At 49.5% G+C, this 15136-nt stretch overlaps 1 protein-coding gene across 5 annotated transcripts in view; it reads right to left on the minus strand.

Moving 5' to 3' along the window:
* The window catches only part of TIAM1 (TIAM Rac1 associated GEF 1), a 163479-nt gene extending 153537 nt beyond the window's left edge, over window positions 1–9942 (minus strand). For 4 of the 5 annotated variants that reach the window (XM_085528103.1, XM_015881158.3, XM_085528092.1 and 1 more), the window contains exon 1: window positions 9807–9942. The gene's annotated coding sequence lies outside the window, so the exon portion shown is untranslated. The remainder of the gene's footprint in view (window positions 1–9806) is intronic. The other variant, XM_085528096.1, reaches the window with a different exon arrangement.
* Window positions 9943–15136: the final 5194 nt, after the last annotated feature.

Consider the following 15136-nt stretch of genomic DNA (forward strand, 5'->3'; position numbering starts at 1 on the left):
CAGTGTTTCAGGTGCCCAGCAGCAAGAAGAGGACAGACTGGATGGGGCCCTGGGCAGCCCAACTTAGTGCCTGATCTGCTGGGTGGCAGCCCTGTCCATAGCAGGGGTTTGGAATGAGATGATCTCTGAGGTCCCTTCCAACCCTAGTCGTTCCGTGATTCTAAGATTTTATGACTTGCTTTTCCATCCAGCAGTGGTCTGTACTTATCTGGCACCACCAGCCCCACGCAGACCTGTGGGGAACACAGGAGGAGAGGAGGAGCCCCCAGCATGTGGGGTTCCCAGCCACATCCCTCCACTCCAGGAGGCTCTGTGGCATCAACAGCTTAATTCTCTTTAAAAGTAAAGAAAACTAAAAGGCACCTCAAATCAGATGGGAACAGACGGAGAAGTAGGTGGGGCTGGAGCAGGGGTTAAGGGAGGCTCTCTTCCCACCAGAAAGCTTATCTGTTATAGCCCAGGAGGTCTCCTGAGAGAAAGAAGGGGGTAAATGTCCTTTTGGCACTTAGTTAAAAAACAAGTTCCAATGGCACATCTTCCATGTGGCTCCTCATTCTCCCCTCAGCCTCCTTCCCCCACCACTGAAGCAATGGATAAGAACTCAGGTGAGATTCCAGACCGCAACATGGAGGAAAGAGCCAGTCACTGGGCATTCAGTCTGCCTTCAAGGCAAGCAATGCACAAGCCTCAAATCCATTCTCTTCCCAGACTAAGAAGAGATAAGGGCAGTTATCAGCATTAAAATACAAAGAGCAGAGATGTGTTTTGTTTTTTATTAATTTATTGTTAAGGACAAACAGAAAAGGAAAAAGGTCTAAACCCAGAAATGAACCGTAAGGGCCCAGCACCAGCATAACTCTGACCACCCAGGCCCGTCAAGGGGCCTACATCAAGTACACCCCTTCCTCATACAGCCTCAGAGGTACATCCAAATGGGCATCTCCCTCCACCTCCCCACACCAGGCCGAGTTACAGCCTTCCAGTGAACACAAATAGGAAAGATACTGAGTTCCCTCGGGGAACCACCAGTCAGCGTATCTTTGAAGTCATAACACTCCATAAACATTTAGCAATTCATTTTCCTCCTTCCCATAAGCTCGGAGCACCCAGAAATGCTCGTGTTAACCACAGACGGCCTGAGCAAGCTGAAGTGAGCAATGCATCTACCGAGCCCAAGTGCCTCACAATCACATGCCCCGACAGCTGCCTGCAGAAAGCTGTGCAAAGCCCTCTGCAGCTACACGGGGCCTTTAACATGGAAATTAATTCACCTCTGTCCCAAGGCACAAAAAAGCTACACCCACAATGTGGACACGGTCAGCCATGTAGCCTGCTTTTCTCTCTCCAGGCCTTTTCTCAGCCCAGCACGAGCCCCGCACACAACCTACACCTGTATGTACATATGATGTGTAACAACGAGCTGCCAGATTTCAAGTTCACATTCTCCGGAGAGAACTGCATGCAGTCATCACAAAAAGTGGTGCAGCCCGGGGAATCAGCACTTGGGTAATGCTGTATTGGAGGATGCAGTCTCCTGTGCCCTGGAAGGCACTTCACAAGGACATGAAATCCCTTACACCACACTATTCAGCACAAGGCTCCTGCCTTTCTGCTTGTATGGCAAGCCACCAGAAACCCCATATGAATTTCTAGGCATCACCATAACACACTAAAAAAAGAATGGGAAAAAAAATTAATAAAACCACAAAAAATATCTCCCAGGAATCCTAAAAATGCATCACATGCTCCAACCACAAACTACTACAAAGCAGCTGAAGCTGTTTAAGGAAAACACCTCTATTTGTGCAATGGGTTGAAACACTGAAGCCCAAAGTAGCATTGAGGCAAAATTTTACTTGTGCTGAAGCCACAATTCTCTCTTCCTTCAACTGTGGCTATGCTGGAGATGGACACAGGCAGCCAGACAGCACCAGAGCAAGAAGCTGTGGTGCCCCATCCCTGGAGGCGCTCAAGGCCAGGTTGGATGGGGCCCTGGGCCTCAGGTAGCATCAATTACCTTATTTAAAGGTACAAGGAAGAAGGACTCATTGCCAAGGCCCCATCCACCAAAGCTATTTAACATTGTGGGCTCAGCTTGCTGGTGCAAACCCCAGCCTATGCCAGCAGACAGCAGTAAAGATGGGAATCTAGGCAGTATTCGAGACGCTTCAGCTCTATGTCTCACTTAATAGGTCTGAGAAAGACCTCTAACACTGATTTCTTTCTTAGTTTATTAACAGGGGGGAGAATATTCCAGCATGACGAGCCCTGAAGCAAAAATTACAAACCTATAATTTGAGCTCGGTAGCAATTGGTATAATTCACATCCTGGCCACAGTGAGAGGTCCCCAACTTTATCAACAATTATTACTCACTAGACACACAAAACAGCTTTGTTCCAAACTGAAAGCCACAACTGCAGGCAGCAGTAATTGCTACCAAAGGCAAAATACATAAAGAACAGTCTTACCGTAGCAAGTGCTCTCCAAAGGGAAATATGAGAATGGATGCAACAGTCTTACCATCTTCACCGACATCTTTAAGAGCAAGCAAACAAGAACAGACAACAAGAATGCATACCCCGAGTGAGGGGCTAATATAGAAAGGGCGTCCCAAAGAGGCAGTTGTTAACTGTTCTGGGCTTAATGCACGCTTAATGAAACGTTCTGTTCATTAGTTATTGAACTCCCATTGGCAGTATGAGGGAAAGCTGCACACAGAAAGGATGAAATGCAATCAGTTGATCTCAAGATTGCATACGTTCCCACGCCAACCCTCAGCAGGTTCTTCCCAGCTGATATTAAGCAGCAGAACCATTCGTACTAAATGCTCACCTTCTTTTTGGCAGAACCTAAGCAAGCCTCAAAGAAAAAAGAAGGGTATTTGTACAAAGCAACTTACTTGTCCTGTCTTTTTCTACTCATTTAGCACTGCACTTAATTATTTTGGCAGGTAACTGTGTCAGCTCAGGTTTCCTCAGTCACTACCCTTTGCAAAATGAGAGCATGAAGCAATCGTGTTTTTACAACCGCGTGGCCTAAAGCAACAGAACAAACTAAGTTTTCTGAATCACAAGGCGAAATCCTGATCCCACTGACTTCATTAACTAGCAGTCCTGCCATTACATTAATCCAACTCGTATGACTTTCCCAGGAGACAAGAGCCAAGTGTGGAAACGTATATTGCTAGCAACAAGTCTGCTAGGATTTAGGTGCAGTTTACTGTTAACGCAATACGCACACTTAGCACATGTACACATGCAATTTGAACACTCACCATGCAGGGAGCATAAACAGAAGCTCCTTTTGTCATCCTCTGCTGTAGGAGCGCAACAGGTTTTCTCACCGTCACACACCAAAGAAAGGTTTTCCTTCCCACAGCCCATACATGGCACTTCAGCATCCCCCCTCTCCCAGCAAAAGCTTCACCTCAAAATACTTCTCTAACAGTTCGCTTTCTGGATTGTTTTAGAGCTTTATTTTTGCCCCTCTCGCTTATCTTGCCTAATAGTTCAGGGAATCCAAGTCACTCTGGGAAGACGCTCAACCTGTTTTTGCTCTCTGTCACACAGCCTGGTCGCTGACAGCGCTCCACACTGTTGCACAGCAGATCCCAAATCCTTCCCATCAAAAGCCAGCCCCTTCCCCTTTAACAGCACGATGGCAAATGTATGTAACACAAAGGGAAAAATAAATTAAAGCCAGTCATACCCGTGGTTTGAGGGTTTGGGGCTTTCTGAGGGGAGGCTGATTTTGTTTATTAGTGGATACCAGCTCTAAAACTGGCTCTGAAATTGTGTCAGCCAGCTGTGCTACCCAAACACCAGGGCAGGTCCACAGTGAAGGAACAAGCAACGCGCAGAGACCTCACATGAGTTATGTAGATGTGGATAAAAACAGACAGGGCGTGAATTAAGGCTTTAAAATAACAATTTCAAAGAGCACCAACACTCTCCAGAAACTCAGTGTGCAGTATTCCAAAGGCTTTGCGATATGTTGTTGATAAGCACAAAACAAAGTGATTCAAGGAGCTAATGAGGACTTAACACAACCCATCTCATGAGCTGCTGGCCTGGTGTATGGAGGGACAGCCCCACTGCATGGGATCACGAGGGGACTGCGCCCACCCCACACTGAGCCAGCAGATAACAGCAGGCACACAAATTGGAAGAAGAAGGGAACCGAGAGTGATGGATTAAGGCAAGAAGTCATTCAAAACAACAAAGATGCTGCTGCTGTAATGGATGGGCCCGACAGCCAAGCAGGACCGGCACCCCGAGCAGGAACTGCTCACATGTGCTGAAAGCCCCGTGCCTGGCAGCACATCGCTCATCACAGGGTGGAGAGCCAGACACAGGGCTGACGTGATTGCAAATCCAGAGGGTCCAGGCGGGCTGCTATACAAAATACTGCAAAAAGAAAGTCAAAACTCACGGCGGATCTCTCCTAACAGCATCGCACATTGCCTCCCTGTTTTTCCTCTATGTGTAAAGAGGGATGAGATAAAGAAGATCAAGGTATTCATGTTCTGGCTGACTAACACTGATAAAGCAGCACGTCATGGACAAAGCACTAGGCCGCAGCTTTCTGGCATGAGGTCTTAAATCTTCAGATGTTTTCAGTGAGCGATGTTTTCCAGCTGCGGTTCAGCTTTAGCCTAGAGATATGCAGTTGCTCTACAAAGGTAGTTCCTAAGAGTACTCCTACAACAAAGGGAGAGGAAGCTCCAGCCATCCCACAGTGCTAGCGCCAGCTAGGCTGAGATGAAACAGCAGAGCACAGACTGATGGGGGTGCGGGATGAGATGGGGTCCAGCACTTGGGAAAAAGACTCCATTCCTTGTCAGCTGGGTTGCAGCTCTCCCAAGCAGGCTGTGGAGCACAAGTGGCTTTACCTGGAGGGAGCAGAAGAGCAGCTCCTTTTTGAAACCACATTCTGAAATGAAAAGAGCCTTTTCCCAGAAAGCAGGAAACGCTGCTGCAGCCCCTCTACTCTCCCCACCGATAGAGGGCAAATCTGTCCCCACCAATGAATGGGGAATGGGGCAGCCATCGGGGCACACCCCAAACCCTCCCTGTCATCGTTCTGCAAAGGGAAAGACAGCCTTGCCCTTCAGAAACACACCACCCTTTATCCGTGCGAAGCAGCCATCAATAAGCCCAACTGCCTCATGAGACGTGGCTTATAGGGAGGCGGAAGTACACAGCATCCATGACGCGATAGCAATCATTTTACAGTGATGCTTCCGTGATGAAGCTATTTTCAGGTGCTTTGAATCTTCTTCGGAAAAGTCAGCCTCTGAATAAGGAAAAAAGAAAATAGAGATTCGTGACTGCTCTGAGCTCAGATGCATGTGTGCAATCAGTTCAGGTGTTTAAATGATTTATCCATGAGGAAAAAAAAAAAAAGCTGTTTCTAATCTTAGGAACAAAGCACGTGAAAGGGAAAAAACGATTCAACATGAAGACGTGCTGAATAATGCGAAGCCGTACAGTTCTCTGATGCAGAAGGCAACTGTGGCCAAATGTTTCTCAAGCCATCTTTTAAACACAACGTGTTCCAAATATGCAGATTGTTGCAGCGTGGACTGCAAAATTCAAAATACAGAAAATTGCTGATATGTTTCCCAACCTTAAGGCAAAACAGTTGTTTTCAGAGAAGATCACTAGGCTTACATGAGGGTGTGTGACATCACATACGCTGGAACAGGCCATCTCTCCTCATCATGTATCTGCAGACGTAACCCCTTGCCTTTCTCCTTCCATCTTGCCTTTCTCTTCCTCTGTGCCACTTTTTGCAGCCAAAGAATCATATCACAGAATAGTTTGGGCTGCTAGGGGATTCAGAGCCCACCCACCCCAACCCCAGCCATGGGCAGGGCTGCCCCCACCAGCTCAGGCTGCCCAGGGCCCCATCCAACCTGGCCTTGAGCACCTCCAGGGATGGGGCACCACAGCTTCTATGGGCAGCTGTGCCAGCACCTCACTGCTCTCTGAGGAGAGAATTTCCCCCTAACATCTAACCAGGTCAGCCCTCAGGCACACAGCCCCATCCCTGCAGTGCCTGCACCTCTCAGACAAGAAGTTCTTAACACAAGCCTGCTCTAATGTTAATGGATTGGGGATTTTGTGCCAGCTTGCAGATGCCCGGTTGCTCTGAAGACTTGGCTTTAGCCACTGAAATTAATGGAGAAGGTCAACAAAGAGGTGTGTTTTTAATGTGCATTGTAGAAAAATAAAACTACATCCCCTGTTGCCAAGATAGATGCGCCTTCACAATGCAGAAGCCCAGCACCAGCACCTTTACTTAGCAAGGCTCAGCCAATTAAGCTGATAGCACGGTATGCGCTGGTAGCTTCTGAGCATGCAAGAAAATTGGAGTTTTTACTCCAGCAACAACTCCAGCTCTTCTCCCGCTGTGTTGTCAGCACTCTCTGCTTTCCCACACAGCACTGCTTGCCATGGAGGTACAGGATACAGCTACGGAGAACAGGCTGCTCCTCTGCACGCCATCCCAAACCCTTCCCTGTGCAATATCGCAAAGGCTGGGCTGACTACAGAGAAAACAAACTCCCCACCTTTGTAAAGGAGACCCAGTGAGAAGTTCCAGGTATTTCAATTCACTTGGAGCACTCAGCAGCTGCCGTTCCAATCATTTTGTTTCTCTAATCTGGGCAGCACACCAAAGACCACAAAGGTTCGGGCTTAAGTTTCATTTAAAAACCATCTCGCAAAAGAAGAATTTCCATTTTATTAAGCAAAAGCCATAGGCTGCTCACAACGCTAGTGCAGGCGGCAGCATCAATGGAACATTCATCTATATATTTATATGCATAAAGTAAATAAAGAAAAACATTAGGCTGGAAGGTTACTAACAGTAATAGAAAGGGAGACCCTGGAGACCTTCTGGTTGCAATTCCTTTTTGAGCAAGCCAACACTTAAAGCCTCCTGTCTCAGATTCCCAGGCAACCTGCAAACCATTTTACGGCATCATTGCACAAACCAATCCCCGCTATCCAGTAGAGCAATTTATAAGGGAACAACATTCCCATTACTTAGAAAATTCTTCACAGAGCAAGGAGAAAACCCACAATGCAGATGCATCCACTTCTTCTGAAAGTAACGCCGGGCTCAAATTGAGTTATAATGGGAAAGTGACCTGTTTTGACGCTGAAGGTCTTTGGCATTACTGCTCAGAGCAAAACCATCTGTGAAACTGCAAGAGAGACCCAGTTTCACATGGAGCAGCAGCCAAAGAGATAATAAATATATTAAACAGCCTCCGGCACCGCAGTCTGCCCAACTGCTCCCAGACACGGGGGGATCCTGGGCCCCCGGCCCTCGTAGGAGCAGTTCTCCAGCCATAACAACCCTTCATTTCACGTCTGCTTTCAGCCTCCATCAGCCCTTTTACTCCTTGCCCAACCGCACATTTGCCATTAGCTCCGGTTGTAGATACAGATGAGATAGCGCTTCCATTCCACCTTTTTTGTTTCCCCCTTAACTAAAGTGCCTTATGCTGTAACTCTAAGGGTAATTACTACTTCAGGGGCTGAGATTCCCCATTCTCACCAGAGAAGTACACATCTGAAGATGATCTGTGTGGTCATTTAAGGTTTTTACATGTATTCTCAATAAGCCCAGCTGCGTTTCTAACAGTAGCTTAAAAATACAGAATTTAAGAAGGGAATATTTAATACGATGCTTCATGTTTTAGACAGCAGCCTTCCACGATGTAAACCTTCGGTTGCTCTGGAAACTGTAACTTGGACACAACCACGTCTATACATCAACCCCCCGGCTATAAACGAAAACACGTCAGCAACACCACAATGCTAAGGTGACAAAGACTTAAGAGCAAGCATTACATCCTAGTGTTCACCATGGACATACCATCCGGACCATGACCCATCAGATCACAGAATCACATAATTGTAGGGGTTGGAAGGGACCTCTAGAGATCATGGAGTCCAACCCCCCTGCCAAAGCAGGCTCCCTACACCATGTCACACAGGTAGGTGTCCAGGCGGGTCTTGAGTATCTCTAGGGAAGGAGACTCCACCACCTCCCTGGGCAGCCTGGGCAGATGAAGGAGATGGGAATGGCAGGGATTCAAACACAGGGGTTCTACTCGTGCTGGTGCTGTGCCAGTCACACCTGAGCTGGAAGCGAGGGCTACTACTGAAAGGAGGGCTCAGAGGAACACAGAAGATGAGCAGGATGGGGCTGGGGCACAGTGCCTACAGCTGCCAGAGCTGGGAACAGAGCGGGGGGGATGCTCCATAGAGGTGCAGAAGGAAGTGCCTGGTGCTCGTGGAAGATGGGTTTGACACGGTACAATGCCAGATTAAGAGAAAGGGGATGGGGGGGGGGGGGAATAAATAAATAAATAAATAAGGAAAATATTGCATACGTAGACAACGGCCTGAGTGCCGGTTGCTGTGGAAACCATAACTTTGAATTCTGTGGCTAAAATCCACATTGCGTTTCTATTTATACCTCACCACTCACTACAGCGTGAGAACTTTGTACGAGGTGCAGACGGCGCTGGTGTCTAACAGGTTCTGCTGGTACCTCTGTGGGGACTGTATTGCACCAACGGTACCATCCAACTATACATCACAAGGTCTTCCCGACATTCCCAGGCATGGAATGACCACACAGCCCCCTCCATTGTGATCCATACTCTCCCAGGCAAGGCCAGGTCCATCACTGGGGAGATGCTGATTTGGACTCGCACAAACCTGGCCAAAAAGGCCATTTAAAACAGCAGCACGTCTTGTTTCTATTAAGGCAAATGGCAGGCAGCCTTGCTTCGGTTTATGAAGGGACAGCTCTCAAAGCCAATTACCCTGAAAGGCAACGAGCGCTCTGTTTGTTTAGAGGCTCCAAAATATGACTCGGTCATTAAAGCAAGAACACGGTGACAAAGAAGTTACCGATTAAGCGCTCGCTGGGGAGAACCCCTTCTTTAAACGTTTCCTTTCCGCATCACGCCGCACTACGAGCACGGGACCACGGCTCCGGTGGGATGGAGCTTTCCGCGTCCCTCTTGAGCCGCGTCTTTCCCCGTGCATCGCAGCGTGCCACGGCCAGCCCGGCACACACGCACAGCCAACAACGGCTCGGTCGCTGAGGTCCCTTCCAACCCGAGCCGTACAGCGGCGCTTCCCGCAGCCCCCGCACGGAGCGGCCCCGAGGTGTCCGAGGAGAGACGATGCAAAAGCCGACCGAAAGCCGCGTCCCAAGGTCACCCGCACCCCCGGGACCGTCCCACGGGGCTCGGCGTGACCCTGCGGGGGCTGCCGAGAACAAGGTGCCCGCTCGCCCTTGTCCCGTCATTTATCCCGCCGCACGGAGGCGTCGCTGGAATTGACAGCAGCCCTTTGAGGCGCGGGCAGAGCAGGAGATGCTCCGAGAGCGGATAGGACGCCCGAGCCACCATCACCTCGCGCCTGGCGGCTGCTCCTCATTCACAGTTTCGGTGCGGCCCGACTGGCCCCATGGCGGCCCCGTGCCGCCCGTTCCCCCGGCACATCCCGCCCGTTATCGCGGCGCACGCGGGCAGCCCGGCGGCGGGGCGACACCCGTGAGCCGCGATGCTCGTGGACGGCACGGCCGGGCCGAACCGAGAACAAAAGCGGGGCCTCGACCGGGCGCCCACCCGCTCACTCACCCACCGGTGACGGTGTGGAAGCGCGGCCCGCCCGGGCCCCCCAGCGCCGTGTGCAGCGGGGGGCTCTCAGCCGCCGGGCCGGGATCGCGGCGCCGTGCCCCGGGGCGAGGCCGCGACCCGCCCGCACTCACCTGCCCGGACTCGGCACCGCCGTTACCGCCCGCCCCGGGAGCCGCTGCCCGCCGCCGCCGGGCGCCCTCCGCTCACAGCGCGCCGCCACCAATAGGCGCCGCTGCCATATTGTTACTGCCAGCGCTGCGAGGGGCGGCGCCGCCGGGCGCCTTGGAGACCAACGGCTATCGGTCCTGCGGCACGTCAATCCGAGACCAACCAGCCTATGGGACGCGGCGGCGGCGAGCAGCGGGGCGTTCGGAGTTGGAATGTTGTGTGACAATGGCCCACGCGGAGACCAGGTGGGAGGGGACGGGACCGTACCACGGGGGCGGGCGGACACCGGCGGGACACGCGCAGCCCGCACGCAACACACAAAGGCGGCCCCGCAATCACGGTACGGCCCGTGGGGAGCCGAGCGGCCTCACCGAGCCCAGGGGACGGAGAGCTGCCTCAAAATGAGCCGGAGGGAGAGAATAACGCAGGGGGAAGTGGCAGAGCAATGCTGCCATGTCATACTATTGTAGATTCAGAGTATCACAGAATGGCCTGGGTTGCAAAGGACCACAGTGATCATCCAGTTCCAAACCCCTGCTATGTGCAGGGTCACCAACCACCAGCCCAGGCTGCCCAGAGCCACATCCAGCCTGGCCTTGAATGCCTGCAGGGATGGGGCATCCACAGCCTCCTTGTCACACCACAGCAGATAGCAGCGCTGTCGAGCAGCAGCACAGGAGTCAGGCACAGGGATTGGCCTGTTGGAGATGTCTGCCATCAGACACAGCACAGACAGCTCCTGGAGCCCACACACTGCTCTGCTCTGCACACACTGGCACCGTGCGGGATATGGGCCAGAGGCTGAAATCCCCTTGGCAAGGCGGGTGTGGGCTGTATCTCCATAGACCTGGCTGTGTGGCTGGGACTCGTGTTAGCTAATGGAGGTGTATTTTTAAGTAATCCCACTTCATTAGCAACTTTTCCATGGCCTCGGTCTGTAATGAGTGAAAGCCATTAGTCATCTGACAGCTCTAGTTATTCTGCATGTCAAGTCCTATCTCTTCATTTCTATACCCAGACTGTTATGGCAAGCTGCTGTGCTGTGTGTACCCCTCCACCTACTCCCTGCTAATTTAAAGCTTGTTATTTTTGGCTCGCAGTAATTGTGTGCATAAAAAGTTCACTTTTCCTCCAGAAAATTGAAAAGGATTCAGAATGAGGGACGGAAAAGAAAACTCTCCTTGCTAGAAGCCATTTGTCCAGCATGGGGAAACTTTGTTTTCAGCTAATTCAACACAAATAAGGTATCGTCCTATGAAGATTCTGTCTGGCTTTATGAATGGTTGAGCTGCAAAACTGTCATTGCTTTAGGCACAAATGATACATGGGGCACCCAGGAGTAGCTCACACGGAAAAGGAAGGAAAAAAGAAAGAAAACACAACCTTGCCACTCACACCTTTGTGATTATGTAAAAGCAGAGGTGTGCTTGATGAATTCTTGTCCACCTTAGCCTCTTTGGATAATGCTGTTATCTGTGCTCACCGCCAGTTGCAAGGGAAGCGATGTGTAACATCAGAGTACTCTGGCTAATGGCAGAGCCGGAGTTTTCCCTGGGGTATGATTGCTTATGCCATAAGTACACATATAGGGAAGGTAATAGCCCTGGTTTCCAATCCCGGATTTGTTGTCATTTTATGGTATTAAAGGGTTTCTTTCAATGTCATTGCTAATTTCTGGATAAAGGATGCATTACTGAAAAGCTTATATGAGAGGGTGAGGGGGAAGGACCATCACTGAAAATAGTTCTTTCTTGTTGGATTAGCTTAACCCGTACATGTAAACCTAAGCAAAGTCTGTGGCATTACATTAGTGCTAGAGAACTGGCCTCGGCCCTGATTTAGGTCACAGGCAGTCATTTATTGTCCTTAGATAAATCCTAGAGGGGACATTTACCCTTGTGGCCATCCTAAACCAGCAGGATTTGGTCCCAGCCCTTCATGGCTGGCTTTTGCTTAATGAAAGAAATCATGGGGACATCACGAAAGTAGACAGCAGGGAGGTCAAGGTAACAGAGAGAAGCCAAAAAACGCTTGGAGTGCCATTGCAATTGATAAAAGCATCTGTAATCCCACACATCTGGTATTTGTAGGAAAAGGATGTTTGGTTTGGTATTGGGAAGTTGTTAAAGGTTTTCACTACATCAGCCAACACCACTGATATAGTAAAGGTGTATGTTTGGTGGCCCTGCCAGGCAGGGGGGTTGGAACTACATGATCCTTGAGGTCCCTTCCAACCCGGGTCATTCTGTGATTCTGTGTGTGTGATTAAGAACCAGCAGCTTTCAGTCCCCCATGCCATTTCCCCATAGGCAGGGGTGCATGGAGAGGAGCATTCAGCTGTGAGTGTGTGTGGGTGCTGCATCCCCTCTGCACTGGTGGCTGCAGATCTTCAGCTGCGTGGAAGGAATCACCTTTTTGGCAGTACCTCGGCAAGAGCTCAGCTGAGTAATTCCAGAGAGGCACTAGCAGCGATGATGCCTAAGAAATACCTGTATGATTAATAAGAATGGATTTTCAAGCCATTTTATCTCCATAATGCCATTAGTCAGCCTGCAGGTATGTGTGTTCGTACAAAAGCAGCCTTCGGATCTTCTGATAGCTTGCTCAGGAGCATCATCTGGTGGTGGCGGCAGGGAAACGTTATCACTCTGGCAGCTCTCATTTCATCGAATCACAGAAGGGTTTGGGCTGCAAGGGGCCTCAAAACCCCCCCCAGCCCCAACCCCTGCCATGGGCAGGGCTGCCCCCCACCAGCTCAGGCTGCCCAGGGCCCCATCCAACCTGGCCTTGAGCACCTCCAGGGATGGGGCACCACAGCTTCTATGGGCAGCACCTCACCACTCTGAGTGCAATGTTTCTTTCTAACATCATCTAATAATTTCCCCACAGCTTTTTCTTGCTGAGGCTGAACAAGCCCAGCTCCCTCTGCCTTTCTTCAGGAGAGGTGCTCCAGCCCCCTGGTCATTCTCCTCTAGACCCCCTCCAGCAGCTCCACATCTTTCCTGTGCTGAGGGACCCAGGCCTGGATGCAGTACTCCAGGTGGGGCCTTAGAAAGGCAGAGCTGAAGAGAAAGAGTGTCAGGACCTCAAGACTCAGAGGGGCACACAGCTGCTTATGAAAGGATGGGGAGTGAATACCTCCTGCCCTGCCTGTCTTAGCCATTAGCCTGGGGCTTTTCTTCCTCAAAGGTGAAGGTTTTTCTGATTACCTGCTCTTCATGAAAAGGCAATTGTTCCTGCAGACTATTTGAAATATTAATGCCAAAGAGAAGCAAACTCTTCCTGCACACCTACTATCTTCTCAAGGAAGCCATGGAGGAAGTGCTATCCTGCAAAGACTCTCACAAGCCAACACAGTGTTGTAAAACTCAGAAGATAAAGCAGAAAAAGCAGTGGACGTGTGTCCTCCAGGATGACATTAAAATGGGGGCATCTTGACTTCTAAGAATTCTGGCTTTTTTGAGTTTTCTCTTTGGACCCTGCCCTCTGAGATGCTTCACTGTAAGGCAATTTCCTAGGGCAGTCTCAGGCAGCTCAGCAGTAGAGAACTGAGTTGCGAGCGTACCCATCCATTCTGCCCTTGTCTGCTGTGATGGATGTTAAGTCCCACTTCAGAGGGGAGCAGCGTGTGTTAGGTGTTGCTGAGTGATTGTGCCTATTGATTTGTGTTTATCGGTCCCATTATTTCTATTACACAATTGCTTCAGCTGTCGTCCATAACTCAACTCTGCCTGGCTGATGTGAGTAATAAGCCACTCTGCCCTCCAATTCCAGCAAATGGTTTGTCCATGATGAGCATTTATTTTCCGCCTACTTGGACAACATGCAATTGGGGTGCTGGAGGTGGAAGGCACAAAGCGGCTCTTTGCCAAGCACATTAGCGCTGCTCTTGCAGTATCAGGCAGAGCAGGGGGAAGCCAAAAGCTTGGATGCTCCGAGATCTGGCCACTGCAGCATTTAGTTAGGCACTAACTAACTAAGTCATTACTAAATCCTGTTATAGGATTAACTCGACTGTGCTGTCAGCATCTTACTTTCATTTTGGAAGGATGGTGAATTGTTTGGCAGCCTGTACAATAGGGAAATGCTGTTGGAGGAGCCAGGTGTTGTCTGAACTGAATTTGCTACTTCATGCATGCAGGGAGATTCTGCTTCTTGGAAGTGCCACAGTCCCCACATCACCAAAGGGCCAGAGATCGCATCCTGACATCTCTAGTGAAGATGCTGACAGAGACATTATGCGTCTCTGTGCCATTCAGTTTTAAATCCTTTTTTCCCCAGGCAGACCATGTGAACATGACAGGCTGCTCCCATGTTCTCTAATGGAGGTTTTCTTCCCCACAAGCAAGTCTTACACCCCTTGTTTTATTGCAGTCTGATACAAGATGCCACACAAAGATCTCTGTATTCCCACAGGAATGAGAGCAATCCTCTGTACTAACCTTGAAGGCTTTCTGATCTCTTTACAAATACACTGTTTTCAGCATATTCCCTCTTTCAGAAAACCATCCTCTCCAGACATTGTGAGATAAGGAGATTTTTTTTCACAGTTTCTATTGTCACACAGCTGAAGATTCATAAGGATTTCCAGATTACAAACCTACTTAGAAAAGGGTGAATTAATTTTTGTCCAAGGGATGAACCAACATCATTTGTACCATTTGCTTCCTCAGATCCCTCATACCTTCAAGTTATCGAGCATATAAAACAGGCAATATTAACCAAATCCCACTTTTCCAGATGATCTGAGGTTGGAACCCATATAAGGCAGGATTAAGCAGCAAGGATGTCAGTCAGGGAAAGGGATGAGGGCAATAGGGACTCTACCACAACAGTTCCTGTTTAATAGAGCAAGGAACATCTTCACAACATGTTCCTTTTAGGTCCTTTTTTTCATTGACATTCACCAACAGGGAATTAAGTATAACTTGTAAACTTTGCCTGGTGTTCAGTGTCTCCTAATCCTTAGGTCTGAGTGTCTCTGGGCTTTCTAAAGAAGGATGAAGATGGTAAAACGTCCACGAGAGGGCACAGGGAGCCTTGTGTCTGTATAAACCAACCAATGTCCCTGGTTTGTACGCTTCTTGTTCTTGAAAATTACACATTTTTGGCTACTTTAGCTAAAAAAGGAAGACATATTTTCAAGTATTTTAGTGCTGTGAAAGGCATAATCTGTCACAGGAAACCTGTACCAATGATGCCATCCAGTGGCCAGCACGCTTGTCATTGCTAATAAGCTCTGAACTCACCAGAACAGATACCGACTCCCACCTCCAACCCATGCACGGCTTTA

This window comes from Coturnix japonica, chromosome 1, assembly GCF_054131305.1.
Source record: "Coturnix japonica strain WE chromosome 1, WE-NBRP24, whole genome shotgun sequence".
Lineage (NCBI taxonomy): Eukaryota > Metazoa > Chordata > Aves > Galliformes > Phasianidae > Coturnix > Coturnix japonica.